Source organism: Mycteria americana, chromosome 16, assembly GCF_035582795.1.
Source record: "Mycteria americana isolate JAX WOST 10 ecotype Jacksonville Zoo and Gardens chromosome 16, USCA_MyAme_1.0, whole genome shotgun sequence".
NCBI classification, from domain to species: domain Eukaryota; kingdom Metazoa; phylum Chordata; class Aves; order Ciconiiformes; family Ciconiidae; genus Mycteria; species Mycteria americana.
This window is the reverse complement of record NC_134380.1, coordinates 12,639,994-12,666,888: the sequence shown is the minus strand read 5'-3', so window position 1 is coordinate 12,666,888 and position 26,895 is coordinate 12,639,994. Positions and strand designations below refer to the sequence as shown.

The window sequence follows — 26,895 nt, the reverse complement described above, 5'->3', positions numbered from 1 at the left end:
GCGGCCGGGCTCCCCCCTGCTGCGGCGGCACGGAGCCCGTGCACCCCGGCCACAGCAGCCCCTCGGCCACAGCACCACAGCCCAGCGGCTCTGAGGATGCTGGTGAATGGCTCAGAGAGGAATAGGCCTTTTTTGGGGGGGAAAAACAATGCATCATGCATTTTCCCATTGCATCAGCACAGTATGCGGTGTGACGGAGGAGTTTGTCACCCCAAACATTAGTGTAATTTCTACTCCCTCCCTAGGAACGTGGCTCTTAGTCTTGTGATGCCAAGGTAGGAGTGGGATTATGTGGAGCCACTGGGGTTACTGCATCTATGGCGCGGTCACAAAGCAGAATTTAGCCCTATGGGTATGTAAAAGTGCCATGCAAATACGTGCAAACCCAAATTTTATGTCAGCTGACAAGATATAGTTAAACAATGTAATCTGGAACCCCGAAGGAAAATGTTAATGCTGTGCAAACCTCCTGCTCTCGCAGAGGGGAAGGCAGTGCCGGCAGAGCGAGCGCCAGGCTCCCGAAGCCTCTTCCCGCGGCAAGGACAAGCAGTCTCGTCCCCTGGCCCCGGGCACGACGCCCTTTGGAGAGCAGGGAGGGGAGAGCTGCTGTACGCTGCTGTGGGGATGCAGAGGATGCTTTTGCATTTGAAGACTCAGAGCGGGGACCGATGGAGCAGACCCATCCTGGGCCGGCCGCCACGCGCGGCGCGCAGGAAAGCGGCTCTGCTCCTGGCTGGGCTGTCGCGGGGGTCCCGGGGGCGAGGGGTGCGCAGCGGCCACGGTCCAGCAGCCAGCAGAGGGAGAGTCGGAGCGCGAAGCGTGGCTATTCCCAGGGTTTATTTCCCAGGAACACGGGTATTGAAAGCTATAGGTCGCCGTTGGATTTTAGCAACTGTAAGGAAGCCCTTTGCCTCTCAGCTCAGCAGATGCTGTCTCGTGCAAGAGATGGTGATGCCGTCACCAGCGTTTTGGTGGGTAGAGCCCAGTGCCGGTTAACTGGGTGATCTGGGACAAGTCCCAGTCTCACCTCCTCCTGTCTCCTGCACTGGGAGGGGAGGGAGGAGGGATGGGGGCACGTGCCCTGTGCACGCAGCGGCCGGGGTTGCTGCCAGCGCTGCTTTGCCTTAGCAATACAAAGGAGCAGGATGAGCCTGGCTTTAGCCTAAAGGTCTCTGGGGTCCTTTGAGGGGTGGTGCTGGGGAGGCGCAGGACGGCACGGCCACGCCGGTAGCTGCCTTGGTTGCAGGGGGTGCCTCGGCTCCCCCCAGCCGGGCTTTGCCTCTCCCTGCAGCACAGCAGGAGCACTGGCCATCAGCTGTTGGTACCTCTGTACTGACTCACTCATTTATTTTTTGGTGCTTCCAGGGCTGGCTCTCAAAGCCCATGTGGAAATGTTTGAGCAGCCATTCTAACCTTTGGGCTGCAATAATTAGCCTCACATGGCATCTGATCTGCAACATGTGGCCCAGGCCATTACTTTGCTTTAGCTGCTTGTTAGGCCCTAATCTCTGTTTGATTTCAAGGTGAAACCGATTTGAGTTTCCTGAGGTTTCTCAAACGAGCTGCAGGGGTGCTGCCCCCTTCAATCCCGCTTGTCTCCCACAGCTGAGCCTGAGTCTGGAAGGAGGAAGGAGTCAGAGATCACCTGCTGAACCTGCTCCTCGGGTACCATCCCCATCACCGTGACGCTGCGGGGACGGGAGGTGACATTTGATTATATTTGGTCCTTACTGATCTGAAGTATCCGCGGGCTCATTTGGGAGCAGGTGAGTCGCTGGTCACCTCGAGAGGAAGGTTTGCATCCTGCTTGCATGCTCCTAGGTGGGTACGTTGTAAATTAGCCACTTGTTGTTACAGATGTTTGAAGCTTTCCATGTCAGCTTTGCATTCGGTTTCCTTTCTGCCCTAATTGAGACCAGAAATCTAATTAGGCAATAATCCTGTCCTTTTTGAAGTCCCTGGCTGCAGCGTCACATAATCTGAGACGGTGGATGTTGTGCTAGTGATGGGACCAACTGGCTGTGGTGAAATCCTGCCCCGGTACAGTCGATGAAATGCATTTTTAAGATCCATCCGTTGCCATCTATGTCAGGAATTGGCATGTGCTGTACTTTGCCGTTCCCATTAGGGACAGCAGATGTTCAAACAAGGGGCTGTGGCATGCACAGCCTTCTCGCTGTTCCTGATTAGGCATGAGCCCGTGCCTCATGCGGAAGGGACGGCTGCTGCTTCAAGTGGCTCGTATTTATTTGCACAGATGCGCTGGGTGAAGGGAGGTGGGGCAGATATTTCAGCGAGGCCCCTTTAGGCAAGCTCCCCAAAAGAAGCTTATTTGTAAGGGGCATTTCTTTGACTCAGAGATCTTGGGGGCAGCTAGCAGCAGCCCCTGCTTAATACCGGCTGGAGAATTGCTGTCGCTGACTCTGGTACGAGTCTGCAACGCCTGTCGGAGGAGCTGGGCACGGCTCTGCGGCTCAGCACAGTGCCAGGCGAGTGTTACTGTCAATTAGTTGGCTCCTTAAAAGATAGTAGTGCCCTGGAAATTGCTATCCTTACAATGCATTAATGTATGTGTATGTTGTATATTTTTAAGATGAGTTTATATATACGTAGTGTGTGTGTGTATATATGCAGTGTGTACCCACGTAATTTATGCGCATACACTCTTGGGTTTGTGTGTGTTTTGCAGAGACTTTGAGGAGTTTGGATGTGTATGTCATCATTGTACTTGCAGAATAATGAAGTTAATGCTCATGTATCAGGCTTAAGCGTTGTAGACTCGGTGGTTTCCAAGCCTGAGGGACGTCAGCCATGACCATTCAGAGCCAGAAGGGGCTCGTGCAAGCGCCGAGCTGGCTGATCAGCCACGGTCCATGGTGCGAGCCCAAATTGCTGCCAAGCAATCGAATCAAACCCCATCCCTTGGCTCTCACTTGCGAGAGCCGGCTGGTAGTTTGTGTATCTCTTGCCTCGCAGTAGACAAGCTGCTTTGGGCTTGGTATTAACCACGGGCTTGAGCTGGAGCTCTGAGCACACTGCACTGAGCCCAGGAGCACAAGAGCTGCAAGCTTGAGCAGCTCAGATTAGCTGCATCTCCCTTCTCTCCTTCTATCTGCTATAGAAAAACAGGAAACTGCACCAAATTAGCTCGGCATCTGAGCCTCCCGAAAGCCACAACATGGCAATTGTAGGCACCACTCAATTGCTTCTTTCCTACCCTGCAGCAGCTGTGCGTTAGGCCAGCAATTTGATTTGGTGTCTCAGCCTGCTATTGTGGAAGAAAGCAAGAAGGGAAAAAAAATTAAGGGGAGAGTTTTTAAGCTCGGGGCCTCCCATTGCATTGTTTTTATCCTTTCTCCATCCTGGAAAAAGAATCAAAAATAGCTCAAAACTCATTTTTCTGCACGATTAAATTAGGCTGAAGAGATGACAGAAACAGCACTGTCCGGCTCTTGATGCTTTTACGCCTCGTTGGGCAAGACAGAGTCGTGTGGACTTTGTGAATTTAAGCGTTCTGGTGGAGCCGGGCTCCAGCCACAGCTCCGGAGGGTTCAAGGACGCGTTTTCTGCTGGCAGGTTTCCACAGGGAATGCAGCTATGGCCGTATCGTACCTCCCGTGGCTTGGCACATCCCATGTAGTGCTGTGAGTACTTCAGCATCGCTGAAGTACTTTTAGATGGTTGTTGTGTGGCTCTGCTTTTGTCTGATTAAAAAAAACCCAAACAAACCTCAAAACCTAACATAGCATAACTTAATCCTTTAAGCTGGGACTGTTTCCGCCATTAATTTCCAGTGTGTTTTCTTGTGATGGGCATCAACAGCATCAGCAGTAGAAAGGACGTTCTTGTACCTGGGAGATCAACGTTTGCAGGAACGATTGTGTGATGGGGTGAAGCCCAAATGGCTGACGTGTGAGACTGGGAGGTTGGGAAGGGGGAAAGTCCAAAATTTCTGGGAATCTCGAAACACATGCAAAAGGAAAAGACAAAAAATGGGTGACTCATTCTGGGAAAGTTTATAAAAGACAATTAAATACAACATCTGGACACACAAGCCACTCTATGCTGGTTTACAAAGGAACAAGTTGCCCCAGAGGGGTACCAGGAATTTCAAGGGAAAAGAAATGAAGCCTCCCCCAGCTGCACACGCCTGCATCGCTCATGCTGCTCCGGCTCGTCCTGTCCTCAGCATAAAGATGTACCTGTTAAAAGTGCAATTGTTCTTGGTTTAATTTAAAGTCATTTTGGCAAGACTGGTAGGCCAGACAAGGGTAACATAGAGGGATTCAGCCTTTATTTTACCAAAAAGTTGGTTTTTTTCTCTCCTGCACTTCCATTGTTTCCTAGCGTGCCAGTTCCTTCAGCCTTGCCTTAAAGCCTTGACTCTCAGCTGGCAAAATTCCCCTTATGCCTGTGATCTGACCCATTATTTGACTTGTTTACTTTTGGCTGTTCTCCAAATATTCCTCGCTCCCAGAAGCCTCCATTTGTGGACGCTTTAGATTGAAAGCTAACTATGCGTATTGATGAGTTAAATATAACCTCAACACCACTTAATTTTTGGGATGAAAAAAAAAAAAATTGCAGCCAGCGAAAGGGTAGGAAAAGTGTTTATGCAGGGTATGGACCTCGGTGCGCTGCCAGTTTTGGCTAGTCGAGGCTCACGCAGCTTTACCCTCCCATGGGGACCTGCTGCTCGGGATGGCCGCAGCCTCCAGCCCCGCTGCAATGGGATCCTGAGCCGGAGCGAGTGCCCGCAGATCTGGACGGGGACCCAAGAGCTGTCACCTGGGGCTGCCAACTTCTTATGCAGCTTTGGGCAAAGCGACTGACACAAAGCGGAAGCCCTCAGGAGGACCAAATTCTTCCTCAGCCTTTCAATTAGCTTCTAATCCCTTCGCTCCCATAAAATCTCAGCTGCAGGCTGCCCCTGTTTGTGTATTTCCACTGGCCACGAAAGCCACCTCCCTGAGCATCTGTCTATGCGGTTTAGGCTGAAACTTCTCTCCGTGCCAATGGCCACACCTCTCCGCAAAGAACATGTAATTGCAAACTTTTTTTTCCCCCCTTTCCTCCCATTTAACGTAAAAGAAGCAGACACCCGTCACCATCCTCTGCTTCGGCTCTGATGCAAACTTTTTCCACCTGGCCAAGTTAGGCGTTCAAAAAATATAAATAAATGTGAAAAGAAAAGGGAAAAAAAAAAAAAAGGCTGTCAGTAGAGATATTTTTAAACACATGACACAGAGGAGTGTGACACACTTGGTGTTCTCAGTGGGTGGGTGCAGTGTTATTTCATGTTATTCTTGTCGCTGGGCCCAGCATTACAAGTGTACACTTTATTAGTGGCGTCTGATAATAGCGTGTGGCACGACTGCCTGGTCCCAACCTGCCACGAGGGGCTGTGGGGCTGTGGCGGTGGGTGGCGGGGAGGGTTTGGTGGGTGGGTGTCCAGCCGCAGCTCTGTGCCAACGACACGGGGGTTGTCTGTGCCACCGAGCATCATAAGGATGAGGAGGCTCCAAATAAGGGGCATTTCATTGCCTCACTCATACCGTTTTGTTTGAGCGTGTCCATCTGGGCTGACATTGCTGCAAGTCCCTCTTTCCATGTCCACTTGTCCGTCTGAGGGGTACTGGTCCTCAGGTGGTGGTTTTGGAGATGGAGATGGAGGGAGCAGGGACCATGCGCCTGCGGGAGCCAGGGAGGTGGTAATGAAGGTGGCAGAGACTGGTGCTGGCCAACGTCTGACAGACTTGTACATGAACTTGTGGTTTTATAGCCCTATAAAAGGCAGCTGACAGAAGAGGTTCTGATTTTGGAGGCTCCAGCTGAGATGGGAGGAGCCGGCCTCGTCTCCCGGCGCCGGAGCCGCGTCTGCTGGTGCCGAGCCTCGGCCGTGACGTCGGGGAGGGGACAGCCAGGCTGGGATTCCCGGCGTGCCGGAGGGCAGGAGCCGGGCGCTCACCCCAGCCATCGCCGTGGCCCTGCCAGCAGCGCCGAGCTGCTGCTTTCCTGGCTCACTTCTTGGAGACTGTGTGCAATGCTTGGAAGGGACTTTCTAGCACCTTGCTCCACAGGGCGGGCACACCATCATCTCCCCCACTTCCCTGGGTTTGCTCTTGGCGGTTGCATTGCAGGTACAGGAGTCTGCAGGGAAGGATGAGGCCAGCTGAGGTCCTGGGTCTCTGTCTCCAGCGCACGTACACCAGCACGATGGGCAGAGCTGGTGTAAAGCAATACGGCTCCATGGTCTGGTCCACAGCTGGCTTCCCTAACATGGCCTCTTTTACTTGCGGGTTTGCTTTCTCTTCCCTGCTCGCTTCTCGCCATATCCCCTCATGCATTTCATTTCTGTTAGATACCTAAATACCTTTCTGGAGCCAGGCCAGGTGACTTGGCCCGGGTCCCTTCTCACGCTCACTGCTTTCTTGTGGATTGCTGCCACCGTCTCTGGGGCTGAGCCCTCAGCGAGACCATGCCAACGACGGAGCAGGATGGGCACAAAGTAGGATTACAGGAACGGCAGCGGAAGATCCACTTACTTGAGGCCTTGGAAGTTTCAAATCAGGGCGGGGGCAGGACTGGGGATGCAGCTTCTCTTCCCGGTTATACTTGGGACCATCACAGAAAGTTTGCTCTCATTGCAACACTGTGCTGGTGCGAAGGTTTAATGACGGACTTGGGGATGCTCCATCCTAACGTGACTCAGCCCTGAGTTACCAGCTCAGAAACGAGGGAAATGTCCTCCTCATCCCAAAGCAAAGCAAGGGCTGTGAAGAGAAGCTATGGACTTGGATAAAGAATTAAACTTTAAAGCTGAATTTCTGTTAAATCCTGTAAGACGTGGATAAAAGGAGAAGCTAAGCCCTTGGAAATGTTTGACTCGGATAGATCTGTTCTGTAAAGCTGGAAACTGGAGGAAATTTGCCTTTTGGCCCATTTCCGTATGGAAGATGGAGAAACTCGCTGTAAAGCTCAGCATATGGGATGTGCCGCTTCGTCACCCGTTAACTGCGTGGAGATGCAGGGTCAGCTCGGAGGGCTCCTGCGCCTCGGCTGGGCCATATGTCACTGGAAACCAGGGAAAGAAAGTGAAAAGCGAAGCCCTGAGCTTTCCCTTTCTCCCACTCAGCCTGCTCAGAAATCTCCGTGGTGCTCCTGTGCCTTGATCCCCCACCACGACCAATGGATCCTGGCTCTTTTTTTATGGAGACTCCCCACCGAGGTAGACGCTAGTTAAAAGGTTACTACCCAGCTGTGAAATATGTAGACAGGGTAACAGCTAAATGGCGGAGTGACCTCATATCTCATATTTATTGACTAAATGTGGCTTGAACTAGTCACCACTAGTAAAATAAACCACAGCCCCAAGTACTGCAGGAATATTCCATGGCAGACAGACTCCTGGTTCCTTGTCACACTCTTTCTTTCACTTGGGGGGAAAAAAAAAAAAGGCAAAAACTTTGTTACTAATCTGATTTCATTTACAAGGTAGGTCCTGCAGAAAGCCTTTCAGTGCAAGCTTACTTTTTCCTATGAGAAGAGCTGGGAATCTCTCTGGTTTTGCACTGAAAAGAGAGGGAGCGAGTGAGCCTCTGGATTACGTTTTTGCCAATATCCACCTCAAGAAAAAGCTTGATCAGACTAGGACAGGCGTGCTGGGCTTTAACAGAGAGAGCTGGGGTCAGGCTACTTTTTGGCGGCATCTATGTTCATGTCACACTCAGGGATGAGAAATAGCTATGAAAAATCTGAAAACTACCTTAGGTTTTGTCTGCCTGAAGAAATTGGTGTGCTATAAAGGTAAAGTGATTAATTTCTTTCTTCTGCAGTGAATTAAACCCATTCAGCATCAGAGATGTTTTCCTGAGCATCTCCAGCTAGTCTAACCCCTCTGAAGGCAGGAGTGGCTGTGTCACGAGTATTAGGAGATGGGTAAATACAGCGGGGGCTGCAGAGTGCAGAGAGGTGCAGAACAGATGAGGTACGTTGATAATGCTCCCAGAAACGGGGAAACAGCACTTTCACAGCACTGCCATCAGGAAGGGCCATTCACCTCCAGCTTCCTTTGCACAGCACCCAGCAGAGATGGGGGAGAACTGGGAAAAGCTGCAAGGACTTGGTTTTTCAGCTTCGCTGTTGCAACAGCAGTCGCTCACCTTCAGCATAAAGAAATGGAAGAAAACTGTAACTGAAACGCTTGGAAGAAGCAATGAGAGAGAGTTTGTGATTCTGGGTGCTGTTCAGCCACGAAGCAGAAATTCAGTTTGTCCCATTCCCTGGCACCCCGATTGCTCTTGGCATCTCTGTCGTGACAAGGCATGTGCCCTTTCCGCCAGCTCCCTACCCCGTCACGCTGAGCCTGGCCCGGGCGCTGCACGGGGCTGTTGCACGCACAGCGTCGCCTTCCCCGATCCCCCGAAGTCACCGGCCGGGTGACCCATTTCTCATTGCCTCGTGACCCAAAAGCCTGCAGGGTGTTGTAAACCGTCTGCGTTGCGGCTTATTAGCTCACGGCCGTCTGCGGGTGCCGGGGGGTTGGTGGAAGCCCTGTGCCACAATAACGGTAGTCTGGGCTGGAAAAGCCGCAGCACGTTGCAGGTGTTGCTATAACGTACTGCCTGGGATTACCTTTTTGGTCAAAACCCATGATGCAGTGTTTCCCTTTGGAGATTTACATGCACGTGGGGGGGAATGCCGAGTATTGGAAAAAAGACGAACTTGGCACCGGGATGGGATACAGATGTTACAGCCGTGAGCCCACGTCAACATGGGCTGTAAACTGCAGGCTGGGAGCCGAGCAGCTCTTCGTGGCTGCATTTCAATACGGTAATGATGCAGAAATCCCCTCCCTTGCCTATCCTTCCCTTCCCCACCCACCAATTTCTTGGCTAAACTATTAAAGAGACTCAAAATTCAAGGGCTGAATGAGAATGGTTATTTGGAGGTTACTAGTGATATGCAGTGTTGATACCTAGACCAGTCAAAAGTCTTCTTGGTCATGTCACCTGGGATTTTATGCTAATTGTTATCGTGGTTAGTTTTTCCAAGCTAATATGTAGATAGATAACGAGGGTCAGAGAAAGGAGAGGAAATGGCCTTGTTAATGCTCTGTAGAGATAATCATTCCTGCTTCTGGCTGGGGGGAACTTTGCCAGCAGAAAACAACAGAAGCATCTTTCCCTGCTGATGTGACACCCGTTCTTCCCTAGAAAATTGGGTCACTGAGACTGAAGCCCTCTCTCTTTCCTCTTTTTTTTATGTAGGAAAAAATAATTGTGTCTCCTACTGTCTATGATAATATTTTGATAGGGGAATAAATATTAAAAAGCCATTATAACTGTCCTGAAATACCATAGCACTATTACAGAATTCTGCATGTAGGGAAGCGCTGCTCACAAATGGTGAAGCTAGTGAATTGGTACTTTTCAATCAGAAAAAATGACTTTATTGCTTGCTTGCCCTTATTATTCTTTGATTTGTTTAATTTCCTGTCTCTGACTTGAGCAGGACACTGGTTTGATTTGTGTGTCAGCTACGTTTACTCAACACATGATGAACAGGGTTTGAAGACTTTGTTGGGACGTGTTTGTGCTGTTTAATTTCATCTGTGCTTCTTGCTGTCCCAATTCTTCAGCACCGAACTCAGCCACCTCTGGGCTGGGGTAGCCGACCATCCTCTGGTTTGGGGCTCAAGCCACCGTGTTTCATGGTTTCCACCTGAGGTCATAAATCACGCTGGAGTTGGATTAAAGCTTAGGTTAGATTCACTGGCAGTTTTGCTATTTTCACTGAACCTTGCAATGATTTGGACGTGAGCTGAAGATTTATGCGTATTTGCAGAGCCCACGGTTCCAGGTCAGAGCTTGGACTGAGGCATTACCAGGGAATCATTGCTTCCCCGAACGTCTTTGGTGGCCTCATCTGAAGCAAGAGACGTTGCTAGGAAAATGCGTCCGGCGCTTATCTCCCTGCTGAGTCTTCTTCTGAGAAGTGAGAGACTCGATAAAACAAGCCCCAAAATGCTGATATAAACATTGCTCAGGAAAAATGTGATCTGCCCTCGTTGTTCTTAACTCAGGCGATATCAGAGTCTGCACGTAACAACGCTGGGAAGAGCATATGGGCAGATCATGAGCAGAAAATTAACAGTGGAGCGGAATACAGGTTTTATTTTCCTTTTCTAATCTCAATACCTGCAAATGGGAGTCATAGATGGGTGGGCTATCTCAGGGAAACCCCAGCTCTGCACCCCTGACATCAAGATAAATGGGCTGACATGATACCGGTGCTTGAAGCAGGGTGATATCCTCCAAAACGTCCTGTCCCAGGGCAATCCCTCTCTCAGGAAAGGTAACTTGGACGACCTGTTTTGTTGCAGCTCTTCCCTCTGGGTTTGCTGAGTGGTTCCCTGATGTGACGCACATCATCTTGTAACTGTGGCCATCGTTTTCCTTTCTGTATTCATCCAGACATCGTTGTCAGAGCTCGAATCACAGGTGAGACCTTGTTTCAACCTGTGGGCAGGGGGATAAGGCTTTGCATGTTCCCTTGGGATGCTGTGATCTGAGACACCTCACTGCTTACCCAGCTCCCGCGGCTCACACGTGCCAACCCACGTATGCATCCGTACGCGCACATGCACACGCATTCCCTCACCGGCTGATCTCCAAATCTGTTCTGGAGGAATTGGAGCCATAACAATATGGCAGTAAAAAATAATGAAATGCCATCATAAAAAAGATGTGGAAAAGCAATTATTTATTTATACCTAGGGAACTAGGAATAATACACCTGTTTCGTAGGGATGGCTGGCACAAAGCTGGCATTGCATAGTGGTACTTAATAATTTTTTACCGCACTTTATAGGCTCTTTCCTGCAATTAATGCTAAATAAAATCAACATTTTTCCAACTTGCGTTTCTGGCTCTCATTAACTCCCTTCTTGCCATTCACCATCTCTTTCCCTCTCAGTATCTTTTCTTCTTTCGTATTTTTCTAAATTTTTCTTCACTCTTCACTTCTCATAAGCTCCAGTGTGTGGCAGCTTCAAAGAGCAGGACCTGCTCTCTGATTGAATTAACTGAGATTTCCCCCAGGCTGGTGCAGGATCGCTCCAAACCATAGGGCTTAGCAAGGGCTGCTTCTCCAGGTGGAGCATGGGCACCTACCCAAGGCGCGGGGATGAGCCCCAGAGCCCTGGCATGGGGCTGGGTGGCAGCACCCTCCCCCTCCATACGAGCCCACAACGGTGAGGGCAGAAAAGCAGCTTTAACCACAGAAAACCTATGGAGGACCTGGTTTACAGCTGATGGGTGGCAATGCAAGAGGAAGGCTGGAAATTTAGACCATCATCCGCTCAAGTGAATTGGTAGATAAATGAATGCATGAAGCAAAATGCTATTGGTGGTGCTGGGAGGTGATTTCTGGACAAAACTGGTTCTGAGCTCTGCACTGAATTCATTGTCTTTCTCTGTTTTTTAGGAAGGAGAAAATTCAAGTACTCGCAGCAACTGAGAGCCACCTGGAAGTGCTGGAAGCTCTTGGTCATGAAATGTTTGTCCAGGTCTCAGATGATGTGAGTCCTCTTGCTCTCCTGCTTTTGCCCCCCTCCCCAGATTTCCAACTGATTTCAAATTATGGGATTGCAACATTTTCCTTTGTTGTGAACCCGGAGGACAATACTCCCTGCCAGCAATTCTGACAATGGGTAGGATGGAAATGCTGAAGAAACAGAAATGTTCTTAAGGGTCCATTTCAGCCTTTTTACATTTTCATGTTACAAATATCAGGCAGAAATGTCTGATGGTGAAAATGTCCCCAGTTTGGTCAATACTTTCTCTGTTACTTCACTTGATCAGGCAGTTTTTCTTTCTGCTGCATCCCACCCCCACATCCCAAATAACTTCTGTTAGTTCCCACCCCAAAAAAAGAAGAGGGAGAATTTTTGCTTCATTAATCCCTCCCTTCTCATTTTAAAATTGCAGATTTTCTGGCTTTAGTTTCTGTTCTTTTAAATAAAAAACCCTCCTGATTTTTCACACAGAAAAATATTTTGGATGAAACACTCGTCCCCTCTCAAAATCTCCTACCCCCAAATGCATGGATTTATTCCTAATGCCACTGAAATTATTTAATGCATTTAATATTTGTTTAAGTAGACAAACTGAGCTGGGAGAGTAACTAAAAGGCAGGGTTTTCCTGTGCCAGTGAACCCCAGGTGAGAAACTGGCCCTCTAAGGCAGGAGAGAATCAGCTCCAAGAACATGCACCCTGAGGCCTGAAACTGAAGTCACCCAGGGCAGTTTGCGATGCCGTGGGGAGCCTTGCGTTCAGTACACCGAGAGGGCTTTTTCTTTTTTAATCAAGAGCAGTTGCAAACATGCCTTAGATTGCAGGACAGCTTTATCTGCCATCTAGTTCAGATGTGGGGAGGGCAGGAGGGAAATAGGACCCACATGTTATCAGCCGATATATGAAACAGAGAGAGGACTATTAGGGAGGATAAAGGCCACGAGGAAAGAGGAGCCGTGCCTGCTGCCGAGACCCATCTCTCCCTCCAAACCTATGCTCCCTCCTCTCCCTCTTCCCCACAAACTCAGTTAAATGATGAAAAGGCTGGTGTCAGGGCTTTGGGATTTATGTGGATAACGGCGCAGCGAGGCCTGGCATTAGAGAATTAGATCCACGTGTTGCTCCTGCAGGATGATCTATAGGCAGGTTTCTGGGGATCAGCAGAAAAGTGAAATACGACGGCAGCTCTCTGGCCGCCTCTAATCTCGCCCCGCTCCCACGTCTCCTACCTGCCAGCGGCTCCTCCCAGCTGTCTGCCATTACCCAGCCCACGTACCCGGCACCACCTCAATTACTTCTCTGTGGCTCGTGGGTGCTGCTCTTGGGTGACCCGTCCACGAGCAGCGGCTCAGGAGCACCATCCGGGGCCGGGCATCCCGGGATGCTGCAGCCTGGCGTGGGCTGGACCCGACAGAGAGGTCGGGATTCTGTGCAGCACCCTGGGGCAAGACTGTTCCGAGCTTTTGCAGAGGCTGCGGAGTTTCATCCAGCAGCTCTGAGAAAGGCTGAATGTTATTTCCACAATTTTTGTGGCAGCAAACCGGCAGCTGTGGCTGGGCACCACCACAACCCCTCGTTTGCAGAAGCCCGTCTGGCCAAGTGCATCGGGGAAGGGGGCAGGTTTGGTGTCAGCATCTCTGCTGGTGCCCACAGTTGGTAGCAGGTCTTTCCACCATCCTTTCCTCCTGGAGGAGAAAAGAAGGGAAGACAAGCGTGCAGTTGCACCATCCACGCAGGAGGGTGGGAGGGCAGCCCGGCTCAGCCCTCTCCCACTCCCCGTGAGCGCTGGCGGGACTGTACGTGCTTGTTCACGAGGAGCTGTTGTGCAACTGCTGCTCTTCCCTGGTGGGCTGGATTCAGACCTGTGGTGCAAGGCAGCGTGTCCTGCCCCAGGACCTGTTTCCCTGCAGACTGTGGTCCTCCTCGTGCGCGTCTGCTCATTAAATGCACGCCTCCTCACATCCGTATCTGAGGAGGCAGCAGGCGGTTATTATATGTCTCTGGAATCTGATTAATCTCAACCTAGACATAATATTAATAATTTAATATTCCCCTGCATATAACATTTTCTCTTGCCTCCCACATAGCCCAAGTAAAGGGTTAGAGATTTGCCTCAAATAATATTATCTCGCTGTTTTTCTACTCTGAGCTTTAACCTTTCCAGATTTTCCCATTAAAACACTTGGAGGGAGAAAAGAAACAAGATCTTGTCAAAAAATAGGAGCCTCTAAACCGATGACCGTCAGCCCTTCGTTGGGAGTGGGTTCCCCCAGCGCTGGATTTGGGATGTAAGTGGTTGCAGTGGCCTCTTTGAAGTCTGTCATTGCTAAAACAGTCCTCTTCCTCCTTCTCTTCTTTAGGTTAAGGCACCCATGTGAGTCAATCCGTCCTTGCCATCATCCCCTCATCTGTCTATCCTGGGCCACCGCACTGCTCCAAGGCGATGGGTGCTGAGAGCTGGGTCAGCATCTCAGGGTTGGTGGCAGGAGAGTGCATCTCTTAAGGACTTTGCAGACCATAATCCTATTTATACCTCCTGGTCCAGTGGTTGCCTCTCTCACGAGGGCAGATGACTGGTGACTCCTGCTTAACTGCAACATGAGCTGTGCCAGGCTTGCCCGGTGATCAGCGGTCATTCCCTGGGTCGGTCATTCCCCTTTTGCTGAGTGAAGTGCTTTGTGTTTGTCCTTGCTGAACTGTCTGTGCGAGTTTTTTCAGGCTGTAGCTCCAATTTTTTCAAGGTCAAGCTAAACGCCTGATTTTGGCATTGCTATTTAGGAATTGTCTCGCTTGGACTCTGCTTGAGTTTCTCCATCTTCAAAATAGGACTGACACTAATTGCCCATTTGCAATGCATTTCCAGACGCGTGGCTGTAAAGTGCTATGTGAAAAAAACAGGCATTGTTATTATGAAACCTTCAGGAAAAAAATTAATAGATTCATATAACTCCACGGTCATTAAAACAAACCTTACGTGGATAGAAGAGACCAGAACTGAATAAACCTTGAGAAAACACAGCCTTTCACAATGAAACACAAACTGGTTTTAATCAGCAGAGCCAAATAAGTTTTATTTTCTGAAGTTTCTTTTTCCCCATCTCCTTCTTTCAGTACTAGCAATTGCAGAAGAGCACATTGGCCTGACGAAAAGAGGGGAACTTTGCCCGACTCCTGGTCTTAATGAATATCATTTTTAAAAAACAACAACAAAATACTCTGCTTGGGCTGGCCAGGTCTCAAGTTGCTTTCAGCTACACTAGGATCTCAGCCAGCCTTTCTGAGCATGTTATCCTGTGGTTAGAGCACCACTATTTGTCCATAGATTTTTGGACAAAATTGGGTTTAAGCCCCATCAGATGGTAAGAGAGGGCTGATGATCACCTCCTTGCATTCACTTCCTTTAGGGAGGCCACACAGCCATTTTTCATTCTGCCTCAGCAAGGCTTCTCCTATGTTTGTTTAGGAGACAGAAATAGCTTTCTGCTAAGAGGATGATGAGGTTACGCATCCTGAGCTGTCACGGTGAGTCAACAGCCTGGAGCTGGTGGGGCTGCCTGCAAGGCAAGGAGTGGGGAACACCCTCGGAGGGGAGCCCTGTGCTGTCCACCTCATCTCTGCCTGCACTGGGGACCTCTCTCCATCAGGATACCTTCCACACAGGGATGTTCTCATTGCTTTTTTAACTACCCTGGCTCCTCTATGATATCTTGACCCTGAGAAGGCCACCATCCCTACCTTTCACCAGCATGAGACAGCATCTAACTGGAAAAGGACGAAGAGCTAACTTTCATTACGATAACAACATCTGTCTGTCTGTCCATCCCTTTGCCTCTTTCCTCCATCCAGGCTTTAGACTCTCCATGGGCCTTGCCACCATCTGCCTAATGACTGGGATACTGGAGGCTGGGTCGTCAAGGCTTTGCTGTGCTTACAAATAGCTACCCCTGTACAAAGTTGACCCTGTGCTGATCACCCAGCATCACGGACTTTCCATTTTCATATATACCAGATGACTTTAGTGTCCAGGGCAAAAAGCTATTGTAGAAGGTCATGTTAGCACCTAATTCTTGATGCGGAATGTGCTAGCTGTAAATCACTGGTGGTGGGATTCATCAAGGAGAAGGAAAAGGGAACTTCCCTTCTCACTTTATCTTGCTTTCCTCACATCGAATCCAAGCTCATCTCTGGGGTGAAGAAGGTGGAGACTTAGCATCTTGTGAGCTGTCAAGGAGGAAAACCTCAGAGAAAATGGCCCAGCCATCTCCTTGCTAATGCACACGTAATTTTTAGTAAAACTGCGATGTCTGCTTGCACGTTCATTTGTAAGTACTCAATTTAATGACATGTCTTGCAACGACCTATGTGGAGGAGGGCTTTTGGATGACGCATGGGTCGGTCTCATTCCTGCATGGGAAACTTCCAGTCTATGCTACTTTCACTGTCTGGAATAAATGAGCACCCTCCTGGTGATGCCATCAGGCCATGTGAGCACCAGCCAGACCTGGAAATGTGCAGGCTCTTGGTAGCTGTAGGTGTAACTCATTGGCAAAAGTGTGTGTATCTATTTGCAATCTATTGTCTCCTGCTAACAGGTTTAGGTCCAGACCAGTAATGGTATTTAATCACCTACCTCTTTGTAATTAAATTAGGATGTAGACATGTAATTATATTTTGTCCTCAACTAAGCTAGGTCCATCATTTTTCATTTGTTGCTGGCAAAGACTGTGCACAAAGATGTGTAGTAACTTTTAAGCAACTGCCAGTTCCTGGTGATGCCGAGACCTTCATTTTTCAGCTCAGCTGGCCAATGTATATGTGCTAAAGCTGGTGATCTTGCCTTCAAATCTAACCCAGCCTGAGGTTCATAAAAATGGGACAGTCATTGCACTGTGAACAAATACTCTCAAACAGTAATGACAGTGCCCTAAAGCAATTTCCTTCTAATGTTGCTTGAGATGATGACAATGACTCATAGAAGCCTCCAGATTCTTTGGCCAGGCGGGATATCCCGCTGATGCTCTGAGGGTCTCGCACTTGGGTGAGACTTTGTGTCCCATCAACCCAAAGGATGAGTGAGTGGGTGGTGCCTGGGCTAGGCTGAGGAAAAGAGACAAGGTAATAGCAGAGACCAAGAACAGAACTGATGATACAGCAGTAAGATGAGTTCTGGATTTTGCAAGCAAAAGGTATATTCCTCTCCTCATAATTTCTGCATAGACTTCTTTTTTTTTTTAGTTTTTGTTTTATGATACTTCTGGAGACAGCAGTGCGGGAGTACACAGTCTTGCCACTGAGGAGAGGGTGGCAGGCTGCCACGTCCTTTCCCCAGTTGTCTACCAGGACAGTACTGGGCAGATTCCTCAGCAATGAGACAAGTACAGTGATGCACATGTGTCTGTTGGGCGGTTTAAGTTCTCAGTAGCTCTTCTGGAGCATGACTAACAGGTGACCCGAAGAGAAAGGTGCAAGAGAGGCACTGCACAAATGCTGAATAAAGGAGAGTCTCCTTGCCACAAAACGTGCAGCCTGATGAGATGGGGACAGGGCAGGCAGTGAGGAGCAGCGTAACCCAATCCCATACCCTTCCCACTGACCCTCTTCAAGGACATCCATCCAGTGCCCTTGAACCGCTACAGATGACAGTCTCACCTGTAGATGTTTCTCCATGTGAACTTATGAATGTGAAGCATCAGCAGTACATCACCCAAGACAATTCCTTGAGGCAGCCGGTCACATCAGCCAGTCTCTCCATTGTGTTTGTCACAAATCAAGTTATTACATGCTGCGTCCAACATGACTCCGGCGTTACTCACCATGTTTACTTTCCATCTAACTGACTGCTTCTTGCAGCACAGAACCAGTCGTGCCAGCTAACAAATGCCATCTAAACGGTGTGGAATGGACTTCTTATGTGCTAGATATGTTAGGTCATGTAAGTCCCAAGGGGTATAATTAGAGATCGCCCCACCCGCCTTACACATGTTGAGCTTGACAAGGCTTGTTGGGCTGCGAACCCCCCAGTAGCACAAGTAAACAGCTTGCAATGAAGTCTGCCCAGAGGGCTGGCTGTTCCCTCGCTGCGGCGCATTGCCCGGTGCCAAATTCATGGGCTGAAGATGCCTGCCCGTGGGTTTTCACATAACAGTTGTGACAGCCAGCTGGGCGATGCTCTCCGCTCACAACCCATTCCCATTTGCTTGCTGCTTACATGTTGCAACCAACGTGGGCTTGGAGGTGACTTGTAGCACTCTGCTATGAAATATTACTGGGGGGAAAATACCCTTCTCTTTGCACAATTAGTTTGGCCATGAATATTTTTCTGTTAAAAAAATCAGTCTCTCCAAACTGAAAATATTTTGCTTTTTCCATTGCTGCAACTTCCTCCCATTTTCCAGTAGCATAAATAGAAATGGATTTTTTTTTTTTTAACTTCAGATTCTTATTTTGTGAAAAGACCAAAAAAAAAAAAATTGCAAAGAGGTAAATGCATCTGGCAAACCTTCACTTATTAAAAAAAAAGTCACGCAACTTGGAAGGACATTTCCAAGAGAATATGAGAAAAATGTAAGATCAGCTCTATTTGAAAAGGAATTGCCATCTTTAATTGATAAGGGGCAGAGAGGAAACCGTTGTTCTTAGTCAAACACAGCCCAAACCTGCAGCTTATAAACTTCCTGTTGATCTCAGGCTTGTGGTCCCTGTTTCTTTTTGCTTTTCATCTTCAAATCTGTTTTTTTCCCCTCTTATTGTCATGCCTGACTCCTTTTCTCTTTCTTGTAGGAGGTCAGCTTTTCAAAACTGGTCTTACATCCAGTGTCCTTGCATCAAAACATCCCAGCATCATGAGGGTATTTCAGCGCACAGAGGCTGCTGTTTATGAGCTGTTTATGCATCTTTCTCTGAAGTATCTGGTCCAGGCCACACAGGCGCCTGGGCTGATGCGAGCTGGAATTACCCATGTTTCTAGGTCAAACATCTCAGAAGAACTCTGATCCTCCAGACAGAAGCCCCATAGCCTTCCAAAGGGGAGGAGGATGCCTCCAGTTAAGCTCTTGGCGGTGGGAGGGGAATCCCGTTTTCCTTTTAATTGATTTTTTTTCAACTCTGCCCTTCCAAAAAAATAGAATAAAACCCAAGGTGCGTGAAGGTGTGAAACAGAGCAGGATGTTAAATACGCAACCTACGTCAGCAAGGAGCTTGCTCTTAATCAACCATCCACCTGAAATACCTGGGGGCAAGGAAGGAGGCTGTGGGAACGTGTTGCAACAGACTGAAGCCATCTCAGAGGAGAGCTGCCACACAAACGGCGAGCCGGAAGGGTGGCTTCAGAAGCCACTTGTTGAACCTCTCCTGTTTGATCCCCGCGTAGCAGCACGCCAGAAGCAGGATGAAAATGTTAATTCCAAGAAAGTCCCCGACCTCACTCCAGCAGGTTTATTATCCTAATTGACTTACGGTGCTCGGTTCTGAATTAGCCTGCTTGGAAATGTGATCGGCACCAGTAATTTTCCACTTTATAACATATGACATTTCATAATGAAAAATTAAAAAAAAATCATAACTAGCAGTAGTATTAGATCACTGGCGCTCATGAACTAGCCTTAGTTTAAAGTATGGTATAGGAAAGAGGGGTTTTTTGATGATGCATCCTTAAAACCGTGTCTGTGTTACTCTTTTGCCATAATTAAATTATTGCTTATAAGAACTTTTGCTTGGTCAAAAAGAGAAAAAAAACCCCAATTATAATAATTCCATTTCAGTGTTTTCCATAAGCTCCTAGCCAAGTTGGCCAATAACTAAGGCAAAGAGCAGGGAAAAAAAAAAAAGGTATGTATTGTATACTCACTTAAAACTTGGCTGGAAATGACCTTTTATTGTCTAATTTTTTTTTCCATGCCCAACTTGGCTACTTGAGGCAAACTCATTGCCAAGTTTCTATAGTGTGTTATTTTCGTATGTGTTATGTGTTCAAAAACATTTTAAAAAGCTGCCCTCCAAGTGTTGTACAAAGGTTTTGCATGGGCAAGGGCAGAGGAGCCTGGGTTTGATAGCATTACCAGTGAAGATGCTGGTGATAAAAAGCTAGATGTGTGTTGCTTGCCTTTTTTTTTTTTGGCTTCCCCCCCCCCCGCCCCGTTCCCCATGCAGCCCAACATGGCAAGATCTCCAAATGGGCTGTGCTAACAAATGCAGCTGAAGACAGCCATGTGATGTTAATATAAACCTCCTCTGTCAGCTTGGAGAGGCACCAGGAAATCGCCCCAGGAATGCTTTTTGCAGCGCCTGTCTCTGCTCGGTGCCACGCGGTGGCATTTGTCAGGCGCACTCAGCCGCGGCTCTCCGGAGGGCGCAGGACCTTTTCCCGCTGTCTGGGTCACTGTAACATGTGTCGTGTTGTGTCTGAGAACATCGAGGACTTCTCAATTAAAAAAAAAAAAAAAGAAAAAAAAAAAGGGAAGTGATTCTGGGTTGCAAAAACCAACCCCAAACCCAGTTCCTGTCACTCTGGCTCATCCCTAAGGATCTGGCCATCACTTAAGTGATACTTGAGTCATGATAAATAAGAACTGCAGCTCTCTCCACATTTCAAGGGTAATTTCTCTTTGAGTCCCTCATTCAAAACACCACACTGCAATAAATATAAAGACCAGGGGCTCAGGCGTATTCTTACTTGGGATCATTTCATTTTAGAAAGGAAGAAAAATTATTTTAGGGTTTGATGCAATTTTTTGTTGTTGTTGTGCAGTTCAAGTTTGCATTTCACTGCATTTGCCTCAGAGACATGTTTAATTTCTTTCTTTTTTTATATTTAATTTCATTTTCTTGTTTTATGAAGTCCCGCAATGTTTTTTTGTGGTGAGCTGCCATGGTGTTACCAATGCATCTGAAATATTACAGGCAGAAAGTCAGCCACTTGAAAGCAATAATGAGGGCAAGTCTGTCCTAGCTTTTATTTCCTATATGTATGTTGTCTTATATAAAGTTATACAAAGGGTAAAGCTTTCAGACATCCTGATCCTGCAACTGCTTATAAACATATTTAATTTTATTATCCAGCAGCACAAGCTGAATACGTCTATAATACAGAGGTATACACTCTAGCTTTCGACCCTAATTTAGAAATCCAGCTACGGAAAAGGAAATAAAAGTGCAATTTTCAAATGTTGTACAAGTTTTCTCTCTGCATCTTGTGATACCAAACATCTTTTAAAACCCTACCCCAAATGATTTAGGAGCAAAAGTCCCATTAACTGAGATAGGAGCCTAAACCAGTCAAATGTGGCAGAAGGTGATTATAGTCCTGATGGGTCCTTTTCCATTTTATGGATCATCCTATTTGCACATGCTTACTTTTCATTCTGGTGTAGATGGACTCACTCTTTGTTAGCATGTTGGTAGCCGAGTGCATATTTAACTCTGCTGTGTGCACTGCTGGCATTTGTTGGGTTACTTAAATGTAGGTCAAATCAGAGAGGACTTGGAAGAAAAGTGATGGAGACAAAATTGAGAGAGGAAAGGTTGTGTGCAGCATGATGCACACAGATGGCTTATTATCGCTAGGACCATGTGGCAGAATCCAAACTCATCTGACAGTCTGTTTTCGTGATACAAAACTCTTTCAGGGACTGCTGAACCTCTGAAAGTAGCTGGGTGCGTTCTGCATGATGTTCACACTTCTCTGACCTTGCAGAAGCCTTGGAGTAGTTGCAGTTTCAAATCTAGTTTGCAAACTAAGAGGTTTAGTGCAATGCTTGTGGTGGGATGGAGAGCCAACCAAATATTTTGGTGTTTGCCAGTCTTTCAACCCAGACTCACCAGGTTTCTGTAGGTTTCCAGAGAGCGGATGGACATTTTGTAGGTCCCACCTTGCCTGGCATCTCTGCAGGGGTGAAAGTAACTCAACAGAAGCTCTTCCCTGTGGATCAGTCCTTACCTTTCTCCTGCTCAAAGACTATGCAGAAAGCAAGAATCAAGTGACTGAAGGATTTATGTTGGAACTAGATCCCCATGGATCAGAACACGAATAACACCTCCATCCCCTCCCAAATCTTCCAGGCCTGACCTTTCACAATCTCCATTTCCTGACCAATGACTCCAAAGAAAATAGAGCTGCTAGTTGGTATTTAATGGAAATCTGCACAAAACTTGTCAAAATACACCACCATGCCTGTCAGATGCCTGGGACAAGACCTCTACAGTAGTTTCCAGAAACCCAGTCCAATTACTTACATTTTAAATTATCTTTAATTGTCGCATGTGAGCTACAGAAACATTTTTCCCCACTCTGAAGCAAGACCTCGCTATTAAGAGTCACCCCATAATTGCAGCTTTAATAGGGGGACTGCAGCAGGTCACCCGCGAAGGTTAGCGCAGGGTGCAGCAAGGTGAGAGCGGCTGCTGAACACCAGTAAGTGGAAGTGACACATCACAATAGTCCCATCAATTACGGAGGGGCAGTTTGGAGCTTAAACTTTTTAGTGAATCTAATTACCTCGCCAGATGTTTTAATCCAGTCTCCTTGCCCCTCCTCTGCCATCAAATACTACATTGTTTTTTGAGTTCCTGATGTGAAAAGACACCTTAACTATAGAATCTAGAATAAACTTGAGGTTTTTTGCAGGAACTGAGCATCCCTTTGCTAGCCGAGAGATTATTCAGGTTCACGTGTGACTCAGTACTTGTGGGATTGCACTGAATCAGAATGAACGCGCTCATGAATTGGTAAGGGTGTCACGAAGGGTGCAAGACTGATGAAACATAGACGAGATGGTGTAAATGTGCTCAAGAGCTGAATGACAACTTGTTAGCCTGGCAATGCCGAATTTGAGCGGGCCCTGTCAATAGCATTAGAGATGCTGCACCAGATTTTCCAAGGCCGTTTGCAAATTGACCTAATGTTCCTGTTGACACAAAACCTTGAAGGCACAGCTAAAAGCAGCATCGCTGAACAGTCCTGATTTGCTCACAGATTGCGGTCAGATGCGAGCATGAAAGAAAATACTTGCCTATGCATCCAGGAGAGGGGAAAACAGTGAATTAACTGTGCATGCAGATGCATGATATTACCTTCCAGAAGCGCAGAGCAGGTGTGCTGGTTTTGGCTGGGATAGAGTTGATTTTCTTTATAGTGGCTGGTATGGGGCTGTGTTTTGGATTTGTGCTGAGAACAGTGCTGATAACACAGGGATGTTTTAGTTGTTCTGCACTGGTCAAGGACTTTTCAGCTTCCCCTGCTCTGCCGGGTGCAGAAGAAGCTGGGAGGGGACACGGCTGGGACAGCTGACCCACACTGCCCCAAGGGCTATTCCATACCATACGGCATCATGCCCAGTATATAAAGCTGGGGGAAGGAGGAGGAAGGGGGACGTTGGGAGTGATGGCGTTTGTCTTCCCAAGTCACCGTTACGCGTGATGGGGCCCTGCTGTCCTGGAGATGGCTGAACACCCGCCTGCCCATGGGAAGGAGCGAATGAATTCCTTGCTTTGCTTTGCTTGCGTGAGCGGCTTTTGCTTTCCCCATTAACCTGTCTTTAGCTCAACCCACGAGTTTTGTCACTTTTACTCTTCCGATTCTCTCCCCCATCCCACCGGGGGGGAGTGAGCGAGCGGCTGGGGGGGCTCAGTTGCCGGTTGGGGCTAAACCACGAGAGCAGGGAGGGAACCTACCAGCATCAGGAGGAGTTTCCTCGTCATTCAGCGAACTGTGGTTTTTGATTTGGTGGGAAAGCTGGGTATGTGCATGCAACATGTGGACCAGTCTTCAGCCTGGACTGCAGTGCCTGGAAAAAATCTCTGTCTTTGACAACTTAAAACCCAAACATGAAAAAACCCAACCCAAAACAGAGGAGTCTCAAAGTGTTAGAACGCCAATTGAACGATCTGATGGTCCTTATTTTCACCAGTTTATCACATTAATAGTTGCTTTTCTTTCCTTCTCGCCCCGACCTGTTCCCCAGTGAAAGAACATTCAGACTTATACCAGGCACAATGTTAGTTGCGTGCTCTTGGGATGGAAACATGCAGAGCAAACAATGAAACAAGCCTGTTTATAAAGCCTTCAACACACTAGGCAGTGGAGAAGAGCCCACGTTTCCCCGTAAAGGCCTGAATGGACAAGAATGATGTGAAACACATGGAAAATATGGAAAATGTGGAATAAGTAATAAAATTATAAATAAAACAAATACAATAAATTGGGAATGCAGTTTTACTCGTAATGATTTGTGTTCCTAGTAACCCAAGACGCCCTTACCTTTGGAAAATTGCATGTTTTTCCAATGGGGGAGCGGACTGCAGGTGACAGGCCTGAGGGGTTGTGCAGTGGGCTGGATCATTGAATGGCTCAAGCGTTCAGCAGGGAATCAGGGCTCCAGCAGCCTTGCATAAGCCCCTTCTCTGACAATGACTTGCATCATGATCTCGGGAAAAATCACTTAATCAAGCGGTGGTTAGTGTTAGTGCAGGAATTTTGGCCAGAAATGAATCTTGGCTTGTTCTGGGTAGAGAGATTTGCCTGGTGGAGTCACCCAGATGCGTTGCGCTGGGTTTGCTTTTTTCCCTGGGTTTTCTTGGTTATTAATGACAGGACTTCACGTGCTTCCCTCCGTGAGCGTGCTCTCCCAGTGATACCCCATGGGTGTACTGGTGGGATGCTGACTCCAGTTCCTCAGTGCCATGAAAGCTGGCAGGTACTTCTGGATCTCATACTGCGGGGTCGCCTGCAAAATCTCTGCTTTCGTAGAACGTTTGTACAGACGCTCTCTGTAACAACTTCAGTATCTTTTCAGCTCCAGAAAGGAATGCTCAAAAGTTGACTCTGGAAAAAATAAAAATAAAGTGGTTGGCTGCTTTAACCAGTGCTGGTTCTCTATTATTAGATTAAAAATATCTAGAGTTATAGAATAAGCTTATCAAATACATGAAATGTGGCTTGTACTCATAACTAGTCAAAGGTCTGCTGGAGCCCAGGGGCTAGCATGGTTAAGAGCACCTGTAGCAAAACCCAACAGGATAGAAAGAGTGATGGAGCTGGACTCAGCTGCCTCTGACCATCTGTCCCAATTAATTAGGTACCAATTTAGATGTAGTCTATTGGGAATGGCTTTGGCACAAGCCGAGAATAAGGCTTAAATTCATGACTTTCAGTCGGAAGACTTTATATCCAAATGGACCATCTAAAAGGGCAGCAGAAGCCCAGAGGAGTGAAGCGACGTGCCCAAAGTCATTATGAGAACCAAAGTGTGCACACAAGGCAAGCCGGGGCCCTGCTCTTGCAGACACAGTGCCATTGGTCTGAGATGATTAAATGCTGAGTTATGTGAGACTGTCCCTTTGCTGTATGTCAACAGCTTGGAAAAGTTGCCTTTGATACCACTGTGATGATTCGGTTTGCTGTGCTAGCAATAAAACAAAAAAGAAAGGGGGGGGGGAGTACAAGCAGCATATGAATTGCAGCTATTCTTCAAGGTGAAAGATCTGAATTTCCATTTTCCTGTGCTTTTCGGACTGATATGGGTCTGACTGGCCACTATATGGTGAAAAAGTCCTTCCGTGTGCCAGTATTGAAAACTGTTTGTGCATTAGCCGGAGTCTTTGCCAGTGAAATAATATCGTCCCCTTTGTTTATTATATTGAAACTCGATAAAAGAAAGCGTCAGAGGGGGAAAAAAATAAGTTTGCGGTGTGAAATGAAAGTTCTCGTCTGGGCTCCAGGATGCAGCCGTGAGTAACGTCTGTGGCATCGCCCGGCGTCCCGCTGCAAAAACAAGTTATTGTGCTGTAGCTGTAATCTGGGGCTTTGCTGGGAGAGGGACAGTCCATGCTTTGCCAAGGGACCCCCACACCCCATCAGTTATGGGGACTGTCCCCTTTCAGGGGCATTGCCTCCTGGGGTGATGACGATGGCATAGGCTCTGTGAGCGTACTCGGGTCCAGATCTAGATGCTCCACACTGTTATTCCCCAACAAGGCAGACCCATGCAAGCTTGTTTTGAAGCCCAGCATTATGTCGGTGCCCAGCATTCAGAATAGATTGCACACACACACCCCCCACCCCCATTGTTTTGCTGAAATAGCAACCGCATCTTGGAGCTATTTCTGGATCCAAAGCTAGCTTTGCTGCATTGCAAATTAGCCCATTTTCTGTTCAGAGAAGACCCCAACCAGCTGAAGTGTCCTTTTCAAATGAGAAAGGTAGACTCTGTGTGTTGTCAATGTACTTGCAAGTTGATGGAGCCACTTTACAATATAGTGGCAAGAGATTATTTTAAATTACAAAATCAAAGCAAAGCCGAAACAAAACCACCACCACCCCCCCCAGCCCACAAGCTCCCTGTACAAAAAAGGATATAAAAATCTCACATGGCTGAAATGCTGTGAGATTCCAAAAGTATTAAGCAACGTCAATTTGTAAGGGGGAGGAAAAGTATTAGTCAGATTGTAGATGCTTTGGGCCAGTCCTCACAATTCTGTTTCACATCTGTAAGCACTGAGGGCTTTTACTCTGTGACGGGGACCTAGGCGTTAATGCAATAGGAACTGTAATAATAGCAATAACAACAACAATAACACCAGTAGAAATACTGGCATCCATCTCACCCAGCTCAGCCCGCGCATGACTGGGCTAGCAGGCTATATGGATTTTTACCTGGGCAGCTATAATGTGCGAATGCATGGATGGATACAATAAAGCAGAAAGGCACTGGTAGCACGGGATGGCATGGCTGTATTTCACTTTCTGCAGCCTGAGCTGACAGAGCTCTGGGAGGGAACAGCCAGTCCCTGAGAAAGCTCTTGCATTTCTTTGGTTCCAGGACCAGTCCAGCACCTTCAATATAACCAGCACAGTCTTTCAATAAATTGTTTTTCCAGAAGACAGATATTGGCTAAATGAATGAAAATAATAAAGGTTTATTTGAAAATGAGGATCCTTTATGTTTGTTTTTTGAAACTTTAGACGGTATTTCAGATCATAGTTTCTGGTATCTGTGTAACAAGAGCATTAGAAGCAGCTCGGGTTTAAGTGAAATTTGAGATTCACATGACTCCAAAAGCTGGAGTTTTACAAAACAAGAAAACGAACATCCCTCTGCCCCGGCTTACATCATGGCAGTTTGAAATATAGAAATAATATTGCTTTCCTGAAATGCTGCAACTAGTCAACCAGTCCCTTCCCTCCTATACTGCTCTGTAGGATAGGTGTCTATCCTTTTCCTCTTGAGATGAAGGCTGTGATAAAAGGATACCCCATCAATTTAATATTAAAAATAAAGAACACTAAACAGAAAGAGCCCCTTCTGGCGTCAGATAGCTGCAGCG

General features: G+C 47.6%; 1 long non-coding RNA gene across 1 annotated transcript; it reads left to right on the top strand.

Moving 5' to 3' along the window:
• The first annotated feature begins 13,599 nt into the window (after positions 1–13,599).
• On the top strand, positions 13,600–23,604 carry LOC142417655 (uncharacterized). The gene is made up of 3 exons (XR_012778097.1): positions 13,600–13,865; positions 15,041–15,099; positions 23,535–23,604. It is a non-coding gene; the product is annotated as an uncharacterized LOC142417655 (long non-coding RNA).
• Positions 23,605–26,895: the final 3,291 nt, after the last annotated feature.